This window comes from Phyllobates terribilis, unplaced genomic scaffold (genome assembly GCF_046119375.1).
Source record: "Phyllobates terribilis strain yellow unplaced genomic scaffold, ASM4611937v1 Scaffold_11__3_contigs__length_659146591, whole genome shotgun sequence".
NCBI classification, from domain to species: Eukaryota; Metazoa; Chordata; class Amphibia; order Anura; family Dendrobatidae; genus Phyllobates; species Phyllobates terribilis.
This window is the reverse complement of record NW_027362771.1, coordinates 185,457,636-185,473,410: the sequence shown is the minus strand read 5'-3', so window position 1 is coordinate 185,473,410 and position 15,775 is coordinate 185,457,636. Positions and strand designations below refer to the sequence as shown.

General features: G+C 36.5%; 1 protein-coding gene across 2 annotated transcripts in view; it reads left to right on the top strand.

Moving 5' to 3' along the window:
- SYT1 (synaptotagmin 1) overlaps positions 1–15,775 on the top strand; it is a 926,879-nt gene that overhangs the window by 307,299 nt on the left and 603,805 nt on the right. For both annotated transcript variants that reach the window (XM_073651880.1, XM_073651879.1), the window contains exon 4: positions 1,165–1,218. The gene's annotated coding sequence lies outside the window, so the exon portion shown is untranslated. The remainder of the gene's footprint in view (positions 1–1,164; positions 1,219–15,775) is intronic.

Sequence of the window (15,775 nt, the reverse complement as noted above, 5' to 3'; positions counted from 1 at the left end):
AGGAGTGACACTTTTATTGGCTAACCAGAAAAATTATATTTACAGCTTTCACAGCATTATATTATATATTATACAAAATTATATTTGCAAGCTTTTCAGAGAGGCTCCATCATCAGGCAGGTTTCATTGGATTTCTTTCCTTCATTTGTAAACCTGCCTGATGAAGGAGCCTGTGTGCTCTGAAAGTTTGCAAATATAATATTTCTGGTTAGCCAATAAAGGCATCACTGTTAGAATACTTTTGTCTTTTTTTGGGCACAAAAGTATTAAAATCTTATGCTGATTGTCAAATGTTATTTTAAATTTTAATTTGCAATTTTATGTTTAAAATCTTGTATCCTGAGGGCAATGCAATTGAACACTGTATTGTATAGAATAGATGAGTTATTATACCTATGTAAATATAATCTGTTTAAAAATACAAAACCTACCTTAAAATAAACCAGTAAAAATAATTGTGGTACTATATAAAGGATTACATTAGAAGGGTTACTAGAGATTTAGTGAATACAGAAGGTGCATGGAAATAGTGGTGGAAACAGCATAAACTACACAGTTAACTGGGAAATTACCGAAAGCCCGTAGCTATGGTGGCACAATGGGAGTCACAGTTTTGCAATATCTGGATAACCACAGAAAGAGGGAACACTGATTTAGGTCGTGACTCCAGTTTACAACTCAGAGATAAACATTTGTATATTTGTGGAAGGGATTCTCTAGAGTCGTTATGATCTCACTGACCATTTATTACTTTAACACTTATTGCAGCAAGGCTATTATAACTCATGGATATTGGGCTCATGACCCTCATGGATCAAGTGCCCATCCACATATTTTTAATTTTTGTCTTGTTTTGATGTATTAAATGCTGCCCTGGGTATAGAGTAAGTTGGAGTTTATGTCCCTGTATTTTGTTAAACTGCAGTTAAGTTAAACTTTGGTGTGTCTGTTGTTATAAATACAGTATTATTTCAACATTTTGTATAGTGTTGTACTGTATAATATTGCACTATGCACTTTACTTTACATCTCTATCACTATCTATCCATATAAATATAAATGTGCATATATATATATATATATATATATATATATATGTATATATATATATATTTTCATATAATATCAAAGTTTGTTTAGCCATTTTGCCATTTTTCATTACAGGTTTATTGACATAGAAGCTTAGAAGCCAACGAGAATAAGAAACTCCCAAATTTGGTGAGTGCATCTATTTTAGAATTTTCTACCCTTTTTTTTTTACAGTAATTTTCATTGCAGTCATTTGTTTATATACAGAATTATATGCTATTTTCTAATAGGAGAAGTTCTTACTGCTCCAATTTTTGTTTTAGGTGTGAAAGAATATAGTTGCAGTGCAGTCACTTTATGCAATTACATTTCACTGCAATAGCTTTGGATTTTGTTTCTCTAATCTTCTTTAATAATTTAAATATTTTGTCTTTGAGACCTTTACATACTATTACAGAAACATGTAGTTGTGTGCTCTGTTTATTTAGAAATATGCATTAACTCACTAACCAAAATGTAATGAAAACTATGACTTAATATTCTTATTTGCATGTAATATAATAATGCAGAATCCCAACTGTTGTCTTGAAAGTTTATATAAGTATTTACAATACAGAGGCATTACCACCAAAAGTTAAGGCATATCATTGGGATATTCCATAACCATGCATGATTTTTAATGTTGGAACTAGCATCAATAGCAAGAATGAAGGAAAAGAAGCCCATTGGGTGTTTTTTCTGTATAGTGTAGGCTAGCTCACCTGCTGGGAAGACAGCACAGCTTTATTTAAACTGTTGTTTTAATTTGAATTAAATAATAATGTGGAGCAAGCGATTTTAATAATCTTTCAAATATACTTTATAAATAAACTCCGAAAGAAAACCTTTCAAAAACCTTCTACAAGATGTCCTCCTATGCTGCTTCTGAAGGAAATCTGTATTCAGCTCCACACACACTGAACACTGCTTTCTAAGAGTGGGGGAGATGCCTTCACAGCGTGCGCGCTCTTGGCTGAATCCCATGCACTGTATGTCAGTTCATCAGCAGATTACCTCATTCTTCAGTACAGTGCATGATCTCGACCAGTCGTTGGTGGTCAGCACACAGCTACTCTGAATGTCAGCTGGTACCTGTGTGCTTAGTGACATCGGCACTTCTCAGTGTTATTGATCGTCCTGAGGCACATTTACTCAGAAATTTCATCACTCACAAGCAACACAGGTGCCAGCATCTGACAGAACACTGAGAAGTGCCGATATCACTGAGCACACAGGAACCTGCTGATAGGGCAGAAAAATCATTGTGGTATACATCAGGGGAAGTGCCGATGTTATTGAGCTCCTTCTGCCCTGTCAGCTGATTGTCCTATATCTGTGCTATACTCTGAGAAAAACTGCCGACATCACTGAGCACACAGGAACCTGCTGACAAGGCAGGAGAAGTGCCAATGTCACTGAGCACACAGGAACAAGCTGACAGGAGAAGAGCTGTGTGCTGACTACCAACAGCTGACAGAGCTCAGCACTGTGTGACTGAGGTAGTCTGCTGATGCACTGACATACAGTGCATGGGATTCAGCCAGGAGCGCCTACGCTGTGTAGGCATCTCCCCATCCCTTAGAAAGCAGTGTTCAGTGTGTGTGGAGCTGAATATGGGTTTCATTCAGAAACAGCAGAGGGGGACATCTTCTAGAAGGTTTTTGAACATTTTTTGGGGGATTTCATGTATAAGGTATGTTCAAAAGATTGTTAAAATCACTTGCTCCACACTATTATTAAATAAAAATTAAAATGACGGTTACACTTTAAGTTAATGGGGCTTTGTTACCTTCATTTACACAATGTGTTATTAGGAGCAGTGTTGCACAGATAAAACCTGTGAAGGGTTCATTGTGCTTATTAGGAATGGTGAAGGTCTCAACATTGAGATTCCCATCAATCAGAAAGAGATGGCTCGTCCTACCTATGTGCTATGACACCTTCTAGTGGAAAACCTCTTTAATACATAGGACTATCATCTTTCTGATATGAAGGATTTACTGCGAACTATAAAATGCCACTTGCAATGCTGACTGCTTGGGAAATTTCCATTAGTCTTGCTATGATTGAAAGAGCTGGGTTTGTGAATGATAGGATATAAAGGATAAAATGATAGATTAGCACTGTAACATTTAAGAAAAGGTAAATGTGTAGTATTTTGTCCATTAAACTATATTCGAGCCATTCTGAAAAGCTTTATGAAATTTCCATTACCATTTAATTTCAGCTGGGAGTATATATGATCTTTATGTCACTTGTAATGGAAGAAGCGGGTGGCCATAAAGCAAAATAAATATTAAATGTTTTTGCCATTTCATAAGAATAAAGGCTTTTCAAAGTCACCTTCTAATGGAAATCTTCTTTGCTTTTATATACTTTATGTAATGCATATGCAGCCGGTAAGAGCAAAAAATGGCTAAAGACACCCTTCCTCCAAAATAGAGGCCATCCATTAATACCACTGCTGTTCCTGCTTACTGAGATTTTTCAAGATCATGAATATATGTAAAAAAAAAATACAAACATACCATTTGCCTCTATGATAAAGGTTTCATCTCAACAATCAATCAATTTCTGATTTTCTTATGCCATAATGGGGCATATGGGCATCATTAAAGGGGGTCCACCTCTCAGGATCATTTATTATGGACCTCTGTAGAGCCGTCAGCAGTTCTTTCTCCGGCGGACATTATCTGTCTTTATGTTATTAGTTAGACAGCATTGAGGACTATTGTATATATGGCTTGGTGCTGTTCCCCTTGGGGATTCTAGAAAATTTCGTCAGGTTTCTGAATCCAGATCTACAGCAATCAGCTGGTTTCTAAAGATTTTTCGATCATTCTTGATGTTGTACGATCTTTACATGAAAATTTAAATTCAGTAATTTGTATATTGAATTGGGGTGTTTAATACTGTACATAAGTTCCCAAAATTGGCACATAAATTGCTGTGCTATTAAATTTACTTTCTGTTACTGAATGTTAATCTATTTCAGCAAGCAGCAATTACACCATTGCTTAGTGTATCATCTGAGAAGTATTAACTGTATAAAACTCTCCGGTAACTCTATATGCAGTACAAGATGATCACACTGGTATTTTACATGGTGTTATCTTGCCTGGCCAGTGATATGGCAGAGTCCCAGCTGGAACCACACAGCCTGGCTGCAAAAAGAGAATTCAAGCCAGGATTAAAAATGCAAGCCTGATCTTCATGCTGCAGGAGGCGATGCCAAGTTCAGTTCTAGAGTTTTAGTTCAATACCGATACCTTTACTAAGTCAGTTTTGTAGCTGGCAATGATAATATAAAAACTGTTTTACTATATTAAAAGTAACATTTCCAAACTGAGACTATTTAGTGAGAACATAAAACGAGTTGAAAAATGAGTCAACCGAATTCAAATACAAAACTAAGATAAATACAGTACATCAGTTACGTGACTATAGTTATCAATATGATACCACAAAGGGATACAACGCATAGGCTTTGGCTAAAATAGTTGAGGACACTCAAAAATGATATGTTACAGGAATATTTAAAATATCAAGGGGGCTGTCAGGATACGAGCCCTTTCTTCTAAGTGCAGGGTATGCTTACAAGCTTCACTACCCTGACTAAGGTATGTAGATACAGACCTGGGCTTTCAAATTACAGTAAGTCTGACCCAGGTGAATGAAATCCTGGCTACTTTTCAGAATGTTGGCCCATGTAGAATATCACCTATTCAGTACCATAAATTTATGGGACCCCCACCGATCACAAAAACAGAGATCCTATGTTCCATGTCAACCATTTAAATTAAGCAGTAGTCACAGATGATCACAACTGCTCCATTCAGTCTATGGTTTTTTTAGAGATTGCCAAGCGTTATACTTGACTATGTCCAGCAGTTTCTTAAAGGGAACCTGTCATTAAAAAAAAAACTATTAACCTTCAGATGTGGGGCTAATCTGCAGGTTAATAGCATTTTGACACAGTTCAGCTGCCACACTGAGAGCCCCGCTGCCAGGAGGAAATTAAGTTTATTCCTCTTGACAGCCTTGCTCTTTCAGTCACATGGGTGCCCCATCACTGACTGACAGTTGGCTCTAATGCTGAGTATGTGCCGGGGTGTGGTTAGTCACTGCTCTCTACGCACTGAGAGGTGACTGAAACCATGCTGGCCACACCACTATGACTAAAAGATCAAGGCTGCCAGGGGGAGTAAAGTTCATTTCCTCCTGACATCAAGGATCTCAGTGCGGTGGCCACACAGTGTCAGGCAGGTTAATAGCGTTTTTTTTCATGACATGTTCCCTTTAAACACTTATTGGGGCAGTACTAAGCATGAGTGACCAGTGCTCCATTCAAATGGGGGACATAGGACCCCATTGTGGTTATTAGTAGTGATTAGTGGTGGTTTTATATGTAAATAAGTGATAAATATTGTTGTGGGTTAACCTCTTTAATTATTTTTAAAAATTCAGTTTATTTGTATGCTCCATTCAATATGTTTGCATCCGTCCACCACTAGAGCTGATCAGTGGGTGTGTCGGGTGTCGGACTCCCACTAATCTGATATTGATGATTCTTCCAATGTATCTAAACATATTATTAGCCACATACATCTGGAAATAAGCATAGTTACAGCATGCCACACTGAATTAACACCATTCATCCTTCTTATAACCAAACTTGTAGATAAAAATCTCTTCTTGGGCCTTGGGGCAAACTCTTCCCAGAATATCTGTAATATATTCAATAACTCTCATATATTTTTCTAACCTACATTTTGTTTAAATTCACTATTAAGCTTTTATTCTACCTTTCATCTGACCTAGTTTCATTCCAAGACACGTTTGCTTACTGATTCAGACTATTCTCCGCAAGCACATCTATTTATTATTTTCACTACTGTAAATTTTATTACTAAAATTGCTGTTGTAACTATTAACATTACAATTGTGTTTTATGGAACAATTTTTATTTTCTTATATTCATATAGCAAATTTGTAACAACTACATAAATAGATTTTGCACACCATACCATAATTATCTCAGTAATCCTACATTTTTCATGATGTTCCCTTCTTTGATACAATGTGCATCTCGGTGATTTTTGCATTAATTTAGTTAATAACGTAACATAGGCTATTCATGCACCATGAGTTAATCAGCATCCATTGGCACTTTGTCCCTTAGGCAGATTATCTCTGCAGAAGTAGTTTACTGTATCCTTTAGTTAATTAGAAGTCATAGAAATACAAGAGAGTGTACTCGTTTAATAGAAAACATTTAACTACAGAAGTTCATGCAAACAATTGACATTTTAATATAATGAAATAGATGTGAACTTTATGGTCAAATAACAATTTTGCATAGTTTACATTGGCCTGTACATTTAAAGTAAAACACAATTTAAAGGGAACTTGTCATGTAAAATAACGCTATTAAGCAGCAGAAAGGGGGTTACTCTACAGGTTAATAGCATTCTGACACTATGTGGCACCCACAGTGAGAACACCCCTTCCGGGAGTAAATTAACTTTATTCCTCCTTGCAGGCTCGCTCTTTTAATCATGGGGTGGCGCTGGCATGGTTTCAGTCATTGCTCTGTGTATAGAGAATGGCGGCTGTAACCATGCCCCAGACACTGACTGACAGCCAGCTCTAATGCTGAGCTCTAATGCTGAGCTGGCTGTCAGTCAGTGCCGGGGGCACGGTTACAGCCACCATTCTCTAAACACAGAGCAGTGCCTGAAGCCATGCAAGCGCCTCTCCATGACTGAAAGATATATTGACTTTATTTCTCCCGGGAGTGGGCCTCTCAGTGCGGGCGTTGCACGGTGTCAAAATGCTATTACACAGGGTATATAAATATAAGTTTTAAAAAGCTGTTAATTCAAACCATACACACAATCATATTATACTGTAGATGTTTGTAGAATGTATTAGAGATATGTGCAAAAAAGTAGAGATCACTGGAGAAGATATTTTCTCATGAAGCCCTATGTAGATGGCAAAAAAAGAAGACAGAAGTGGTGATTAATCTGATCTGTTCCTATTAGCTTGCAGGGGTCTTAAATGGAGCCCGTCAAGTGATTCATACTGCCCAAACCAGAGGCAGCATAAATAAAAAATCAGCTCATGCGTTACAAACGTGTAAGTTTTACTCTGAATTACTCTGGTGTTCAGGGAAAAATGTACTGGAAAGTGAAGCTGGGAACAATGTGGCAAGTCCAAGAAGTTTGTCCTAACTTTCTTCTCCCACCCGCTTCTCCCACCCGCTCCGCTAGAAAAACAGATCTCTTCTTATGTGTGTAGAGAGACCTATCAGTCTAGCTGCGCCGGTGGCGACATGCCTCTTGAACTTGTCACCTTGTTCCCTGGATCATGCTTTAACTTGCATTTATGCACAGAATTTCAGAGTACAACACAGTAAACATAGACTTACATTATGCAAAAGCCAGCCTATTGGACAGAATGAATCGTGTGACAGGTTGTTTTTACGACAGTGATGTCAAAAGATGTTGCTTGCTCCAGATTCAAGACCTGCGCTGTCTGCTTTCAAATAACAGTGTATGTTCAGGAAAGGGTTAAATAAATACATGTCAAATTCTGAGGGTACTTATTATGCCCCCTTACAAAGATTTTAGTTGCAAGACTTGAGAATTTAGATTGCAGCACTGTGACAATTGCATTTTTGATCTCACAGCTAAAATTAACATTAAAAAATGGAACGCTTTTGCAAACAGATTTATTTCTTGCAATGGTTTTGAACTATTTTTTTACTTTCTCAACTATTTATACCCGGAGTGTAAGTTAATATTTTACTTTCTGGGAATCTTTATGCAGTTTGCTTGCTCAATGCATGGATTCTCATGACTTAACAGCTTGGCTCTAGTTTTATAATCGTTATCTGAAATCCCACAATACAATTTGAATTAAAAAAAGCAAATAATTAGAAAATAAACAAGTAGTGAAAGTGTTTTCAGTTAGTTTTTGTCATTTTACAGTATGTAAATAAATAATTTGGAATGTTCCTATGGCTAGATTTGCACATCAATGTCAGTGACACCATCTGTGAGAAACCCACTGACTTTTTTTTCAAGTGGTATCCCAGTTTCATCCCAGTTGTATCCCAAGTGCATCCCAGTTTCATCCCAGTTTCATCCCAGTTGTATCCCAAGTGCATCCCAATTTCATCCCAGTTTCATCCCAGTTGTATCCCAAGTGCATCCCAGTTTCATCCAAGTTGTATCCCAAGTGCATCCCAGTTTCATCCCAGTTGTATCCCAAGTGCATCCCAATTTCATCCCAGTTTCATCCCAGTTGTATCCCAAGTGCATCCCAAGTGCATCCCAGTTTCATCCCAGTTTCATCCCAGTTGTATCCCAAGTGCATCCCAGTTTCATCCCAGTTTCATCCCAGTTGTATCCCAAGTGCATCCTAGTTGCATCAGTTTTTTCTCATCCCTTTTTTTACTGAAGCAGGTAGACTGTCTGAACTTTTAAAAACATTGATTCTAAACAATGTACCAGTTAAAAATTAATAAAACTAGAATGGAACTGTGAAGTGCAAAGTATTTCTTCTTAGTTTCATCCCCACTGACTTAATAGTTGACTCTGACCCACAAAATGGATGAGAATAGGACATGCTCTGGGTCACACTGATCAGAGACATGGACCCATTTATAAAACTGTAGTATGTATGGCCCAATGAAACTCTATGGGTCAGTGTGACGTACGGGCAAAAAACGGACACCACTAGGATGTATCACGTGGATAAATGTTGTGCCAAATGTATTGTGTTTCCTTGCCAGAGAACTAATACTAAAATATTGCCTTTTATTGTTAAAATAGATGAATATTTAATGCATCAACATTTTTCTTGGGGTACTGGGCAGTGTGGATACAACATGGCACATAGTCTGTAACAACTATCTATAAGTTGTCATATAGTCTTGGCTACTGGTGATTGTGCTAGTCATTTATGAACTGTGAATCTTTTCTAATATACATCACTATCTAATAAGGGGATTACTTACCTAAGAGAATATTATATATGTAATCATGCTATTGACTATATAAGAATTGACTAATATATTTAAACTGTATTGATGTATTTATTCTGACTATATATGAATTGTTTGCATATTCATTTGCAACTAACTGGGATTTGACTGTGCCTTATACTGTCATCTGTTGTACCACACTGCCCGATGGTTTTAATGGGTTTTTAGGGGCTATTTTATGGAATTTTTGCTAGATGTGTTCAGTAAAAATGTATGTGATTATAAAATAAACTTCAGTAATCTATAATTAATTATTGTCTATATAATTAGAATGGGGGAAATTTCTGGAATATGATCAACATTTTTCTGTCTTTATCTTATCTGAATACAGTTATGATCTCTTTTTAATGTGCCTTGAAATATGACATTATGCACTTCATAATGCCTTTTTATGAGCCTTTTAAATTTTATGCAGTATCCAGTATTCTTACAACAAAATTTCCCCAAAAGAATTAGGTGCATAGTTTGCAAAAAATAAACAACTTTGTAATCTTTTAGTGATGAACATTTTACCTTTTTTATTATTAGTCATTTGCTAAACCTTAAGGCCTTGTGCAGATGTTCAGTATTTGGTCAGTATTTTACATCTGTATGTGTAAGCCAAAACCAGGAGTGGAACAATCAGAGGAAAAGTATAATAGAAACACGTCACCACTTCTGTATTTATCACCCACTCCTGGTTTTGTCTTACAAATACTGAGGTAAAAAAAATCACTAAATATGGCCTAAGACTACGTTCCCAAGATGAGTTTTTGGTGAATTTTTTATACTGCATATTTTAGAAAAAATACAAGTATCCCATTTTACTTAATAGGTGCAGAAATGGCACAAAAAATCTGCAACATCTAGAACTCACCATTGGAATATAGCCTTAGGCCACGTGCACATGTTGAGTATTTGGTGAGTTTGTTACCTCAGTATTTGTAAGGCAAAACCAGGTGATAAGTACAGAAGTGGTGACGTGTTTCTATTATACTTTTCCTCTGATTGTTCCACTCCTGGTTTTGACTTACAAATACTGAGGAAAAAAGTCACCAAACACTCAACATGTGACCGTGGCCTAAAAGTCCTTCTCATTTTCAAGAGGAGGTTGAGACCCTATGTGATCTGGAGTAGCTTTCTCCTGTTCCAGTGTTTATGGCAGTACCTCTGTACGTCCACCTACACAAATTCCCCGTTGTAATCTCAAACCATATGTAGCAAGAAACTAGGGCTCCTATTTTCCTAAACAGAGCTGTCGGTTGTGTCCATAGGTGGATCTGTATACTCGCTGTCAGATATTCTGGGATTCTGGATGAAATGGGAGAGAGCAGAGAAAATGTGGTGATGTCAGACATCTTTCTAAAACAAACGGAACTTAAATAGTTTGTAGTGATGAGCAAACATTCTCGGATAAGATGTTATCTGAGAACGCTCGGGTGTTTACAGAGTATCTTCGGCGTGCTCAAAAATAGGTTTAAGTTGCCGCAGCTGCATGTCTCACAGCTGTCCGACAGCAGCAACACATGCATGGATTGACCAACAAACAGGCAATCTCTGCATGTGTTGTGGCTGTCGAACAGCCATAAAACATGCTGCTGCGGTGACTCAAGCCTATTATTTGAGCACGCTGATGATACTCGGTTAGCACCCGATGGTGCTCCGATAACCCCTTATCCGAGCACGTTCTCTCATCACTAATAGTTTACAAAAGGAAAATAAAAAAAAACTAAAATTGGTAAAATATTGTTGCAAAGTAACATGATACATTACATTTTGATATTTTGCATCACAATCTTATTGATTTCAGGTAGTTTGTTTTCTGCATTGCCTAGCGAGTAGTAATTATTTTTTATTATAGCATACGATTTAATAATGTCAACCTTCATTATTTTCACTGCCACATGCATAAAGCTACGTAAATAAATATATGTATAAATACATGCATGCTCAAATGAGTATCACAATTATACAGTGATTATCTTAAAGCCTAGCTAAGCAGCTTAGGGTAACCAAATATTCTACCTACTGTTACTTAAATAGAAAAAAGTAATGTAATGATCCTGTGGAGTTTATTTAAAGGATGAAAATGTTTTCTTGAAAATATAATCTGCAGAATGCAGCTGTCGTGGATAGAGCTTGATTTTAAGGTAATCCATTGGAATTGAAACAGTACTAGTGGAGCCACAGGTTGGACCTCTAAAATGTAAAGTGCTGCTGAATATGTTGGCGCTATAGAAATAAAATTATTTTTATTTATTAAGACAGATTTAGTTAACATGTCTTATAGAGATCAGTAGAACATTTGTTGGAAGAAATACACTGTAAAGGGTCAACAGTAGAATCATTGAACTGACACCAAATCTGATAATTGCACTCACATCTAGGACTGCCTAGAAGGAGTAAGTTTGCAGCTTTGACCCAGAAAAACCTCTGATTGCACTAGATAGGAGTCCCATAAACCTGTATAATTATTTCCTCAGCATTTAACTTTTACATTTCGTGACTCATTCGGGCACCCATCATCCACCCATACTGCTCATGGAGAATCAATGGGTTATGAGGACAGTTGAGACCTACTAAACGACCCCTTCATCACTATCTTCATGCTCCTACTGAGCTCAGCCCAGATCAGATATTTTGCTAAATACTATTGAATTGCACGAATATTAAGCAATCAAACGAAAAAAGTGAAAATTAATTACGATTTTAAAAAATGTAATAAAAAAGTAAAAGTTTAACTAACCCTTTTTTCCCAATTCAGAAGTAAAGAACTGTCAAAATAAAAATTAAACATATTTTATATTATCGTGTCTGTAACAGTCTGTTCAATCAAAATATAACATTAAAGGGGTATTTCCATCTCCAAGATCCTATCCCAATATGTAGTAGGTGTAATAATAGTAATATTAGCAAATATCTCCAATTAGAAATGTAGTATAGTTTTTCTGATTCGCTATGTCTCTTTCCTCATGTGCAGGTATTGCAGGACCCTAGGCATCCATGGTTACGTCCATTGATAAAGTCACAGTTAGTTAGCTAGCTGCTAGTGGTCGTAACCGTGGATACCTAAGGTCCTGCTATGCTTGCACATGAGGAAAGAGAGATAGTGAATCAGAAAAACTATACTACATTTCTAATTGGAGATATTTGCTAATATTACTATTATTACATCTACTACATATTGGGATAGGATCTTGAAGATGGGAATACCCCTTTAACTTTTTTCAGTCGCTGCATTTCCAACAAAAATTGCAATTAAAAATAATCAAAGTGCTATACCCCAAAATTGGACGAATAGAAACTACTATTCGCAATACAAAAAACAGGACTTCAAGAAGATTAATTGATCTAAAAATAAAAAAGTTATGGGTCACATAAAATGACAACGAAAGAGCAATAGTTTGAAAGTTCAGATATTTTCTTAATCACTAATCATAAATATCTATAATATCGAGAGAGAGAGAGAGAGAGTGGCAAAAAAAATCTTTAGTACGTTTGATATCGGTGTAATCATAATGACCTTAAGAATATAATGTTGGCAGGCCATATTTATCAAATATAATGAAAAAGCAAAACACCCAAAAAACGTGTAATTTTTTTCCCCGCATTCAAGACATAATATAATACAAAGAATGGTGTCATTGGAAACTACAATAGGTCCAGCAAAAACAGGACCTTAATAAGACTAGGATGATACAAAAATAAAATGGTTTGGACTCTTGGAAGAAGCGGAGGGAAAAACCAAAGATCAAAAATGAAGAATGACTTTGATGGGAAGGGTTAAAACATGCCTTTCTGCATGCTTTTAGTATCAGCAAGATAAGATCAGAAGGTTTAATCCCCCTTGCACAGAAATAACAAGTGTTCTGGGCTCTGTGCACTGCTTAACCCCTCCGTCTGATTGACAGCTGATTGGACGTTTCAGTCTTAGATTATTTTATTTTCAATATATTACAGAGATTGAAGAAAGAGAAAAAAACTTTTGCTCTAGAGCAATAATGACATGATTTTGTCTAGAATGAATGACTCAGCATTGGGAGTACTTTTCTATTGAGTACACTCAGATGGAACACTATCAAATTCAATATGCCATGGCGAGATAGGAAGAGCTGTATGTGGTACATTAATTTTAAAAGGCAAGTACTGCACATAAGGAAAGCATCTTATAATATTATTTGTCCAATGCAATCAAGTGTTACCATAAAACAGCTGTGACTGCTTGGTGTGTGGTAGCTTATTGAAAAAGACATATTGATATACCGAATAAAGAAGTTGTCTTCCTTGCCTTTCTATAGTTATTTAGGCATGTTTCTGTAGATCTCAGTACCGAGAAGGTTATTTATTGTTGTTCCTTGCCTTTTTTTAGTAATATTTTGGCATATAACTGTACATCTCAATACTGAGAATGTCATATTTATTGTTTATTATCATTAGTGTTTAAAAGCATTTATTAAATCAGAGGTTTTATCCCAGCTGTTACTCCTGTTGAATGTCCGCTTGACATTATATTTTGCTTTTCTTATGTCATTAGTCATGAACATTAATTCTAGTCCTAATGACTTATACAGTTTCAAGCAAAATTATTAAGCCCCCATCGCAAATTAGTATTATTAGAAAAATTAACAAACTTTCTGCTATTTGTAAAACAACAACAAAACAAGAATAATTTAAATAGCTCAACACAACTAATTTAACAAGTAGTTTTGCAAAATCAGCCTAAAATCACACTTTCTTGCTTGGGCTACATAGCGATTTTGGCCACAACACATGTAGCACAGTCAAAAATTGCTCTGTGCTGCTGCCTAATGCAAATGTGATGCATATTATGACTTGTCAGCTTCTGGCTGGGTATCTGACTATGGCCTCCATTTCACTAATTATCTTGGATTTGTGTACTGCAACTACCTTCTTCAAATCACACCTAAGTTGTTCTATGGGCTTGTAGTCAGGCAACTATGATGGCCACTCTTCTTGGATTTCTTCTGAAACCAAGCCTTGTTGGACTTTGAGGTATTTTCTCTTAAGAAATAATATAGTTGATTGATTTCAACTTACCATTCACATGCTGCAGGTTTCCAGTGCCAGTGGAAGCAAAGCAGCCCCACAGCATCACCAAGCCACCACCATGCTTCACTGTAGGCAAGTCGGTATTTTCAGTGTACACTTAATTCTTCCACCTCCAGACATACCACTGATCCATAGGCCGCAAAGGTTCCAGTTCTGTTTAACAACTCCACAGAACAAAATTTGTGTCTTATTTATATGGTTTTGAGCATATTGGAGCTGACTTGTCCTCGTGGATCAGTATGGGTGTACATTTTGGAGTGCAAGCATGGTGGAGTGTAAGCCTTTAGTACAGTATATGCCTTACTGTGTATATTGAAACCTCGGTGCCTGCTGCCACTGAATCTTTGCAGCATGACTTTTACAATTGAGAGGTATTGACCATCTGCCTCCTCAGAAATCTGGTGACTATCAGGTGATAGCTTCCTTTTTCTCCAATATAATTATCGGGAAACAAACTTTCCTAGGAATTTTTATTCATTATACTCAACCAGTGTAAATGCACCTTTAGCCTTATTTCTAATGTAATCAAACATCAGTCAACAACCCCCAAACTGCTCCTGTTATTTTATGTCTTTTTTGCTGAAATTAATCCACAATGGTTTTGGAAACAAGAGGCAAAACAATGCATTTTTTACTACCATTGCAGGAGAAGCTTGCTATGTGGCTTCAGTGTGTGAACACAGCATTAGCAGAGCTTGCAGTAGTCATTAAAATTGGTATTGTGCGTTAAATTTGGAGAAACTATTCATTATATTAATTATGTTGAGTAGTGATCTGCGGATTCATTTGCAGAGGATCGAGATCGAGTCAAATTTCCTGAAATTTGTGATTTCACGTTAATTCAAACATTTAGAGATTTGATTCTTTGTTCGCAAAAAGAAAAGCCTTACTTGGCACGCACCATTTCCCACACTGTTGAAGCATCAGAGAACAGGTAAATATAATTTTGCATTGACTAGCAGGCCTCCCCATAATGCCATTCACCTAATGCCATCTTATGAATTATTATACCTTGTACAGTGGTTGTCAGTTCCTGGGACACCACAGATCAGCGGTTCCCAGTGGAGCCCAGTTTGTACGTCAAAGTCATTTTCCATCTATAGAGTGTAGAGTCCTCTCTCTTTTGCCTATAGAGTGTAAGCTCTTATGGTCACCGGGGTCCTCTCTCTCCTGGGAGGTGTAAGCTGTTATGATCAGCAGGGTTCTCTCTCTTCTCCCCACATGTATTTTACAAGCAATTACAAGCTTTCCAGTATTGAAATTGTATGAATTTATTCATCACAAATCTAATTTTTGGGGGAAAATTAAAATTTCAAAAGACCCTCTCATCTCTAGTTTTGAGCTATTTATATTGTTCTCATTCGGTTTACTGCAAACAGCAGAAAGTTTGTAAATGTTGATAATAAACCTAGTTTGCAATGAGAGAACATTTTTTATTTCAACTGCAAATATCTAATATACATGCAAGGACAAGAGAGTGCTCTATTTTATAAATTTACATGTCCCTGCTTTCCCACAAGACCTAAGTAGGGTATTTGCTTATTCTCACCTTCTCCTATGAAGAGATGTCAGTTATCTTAGCAATAACAATTTCAAAAATATCTT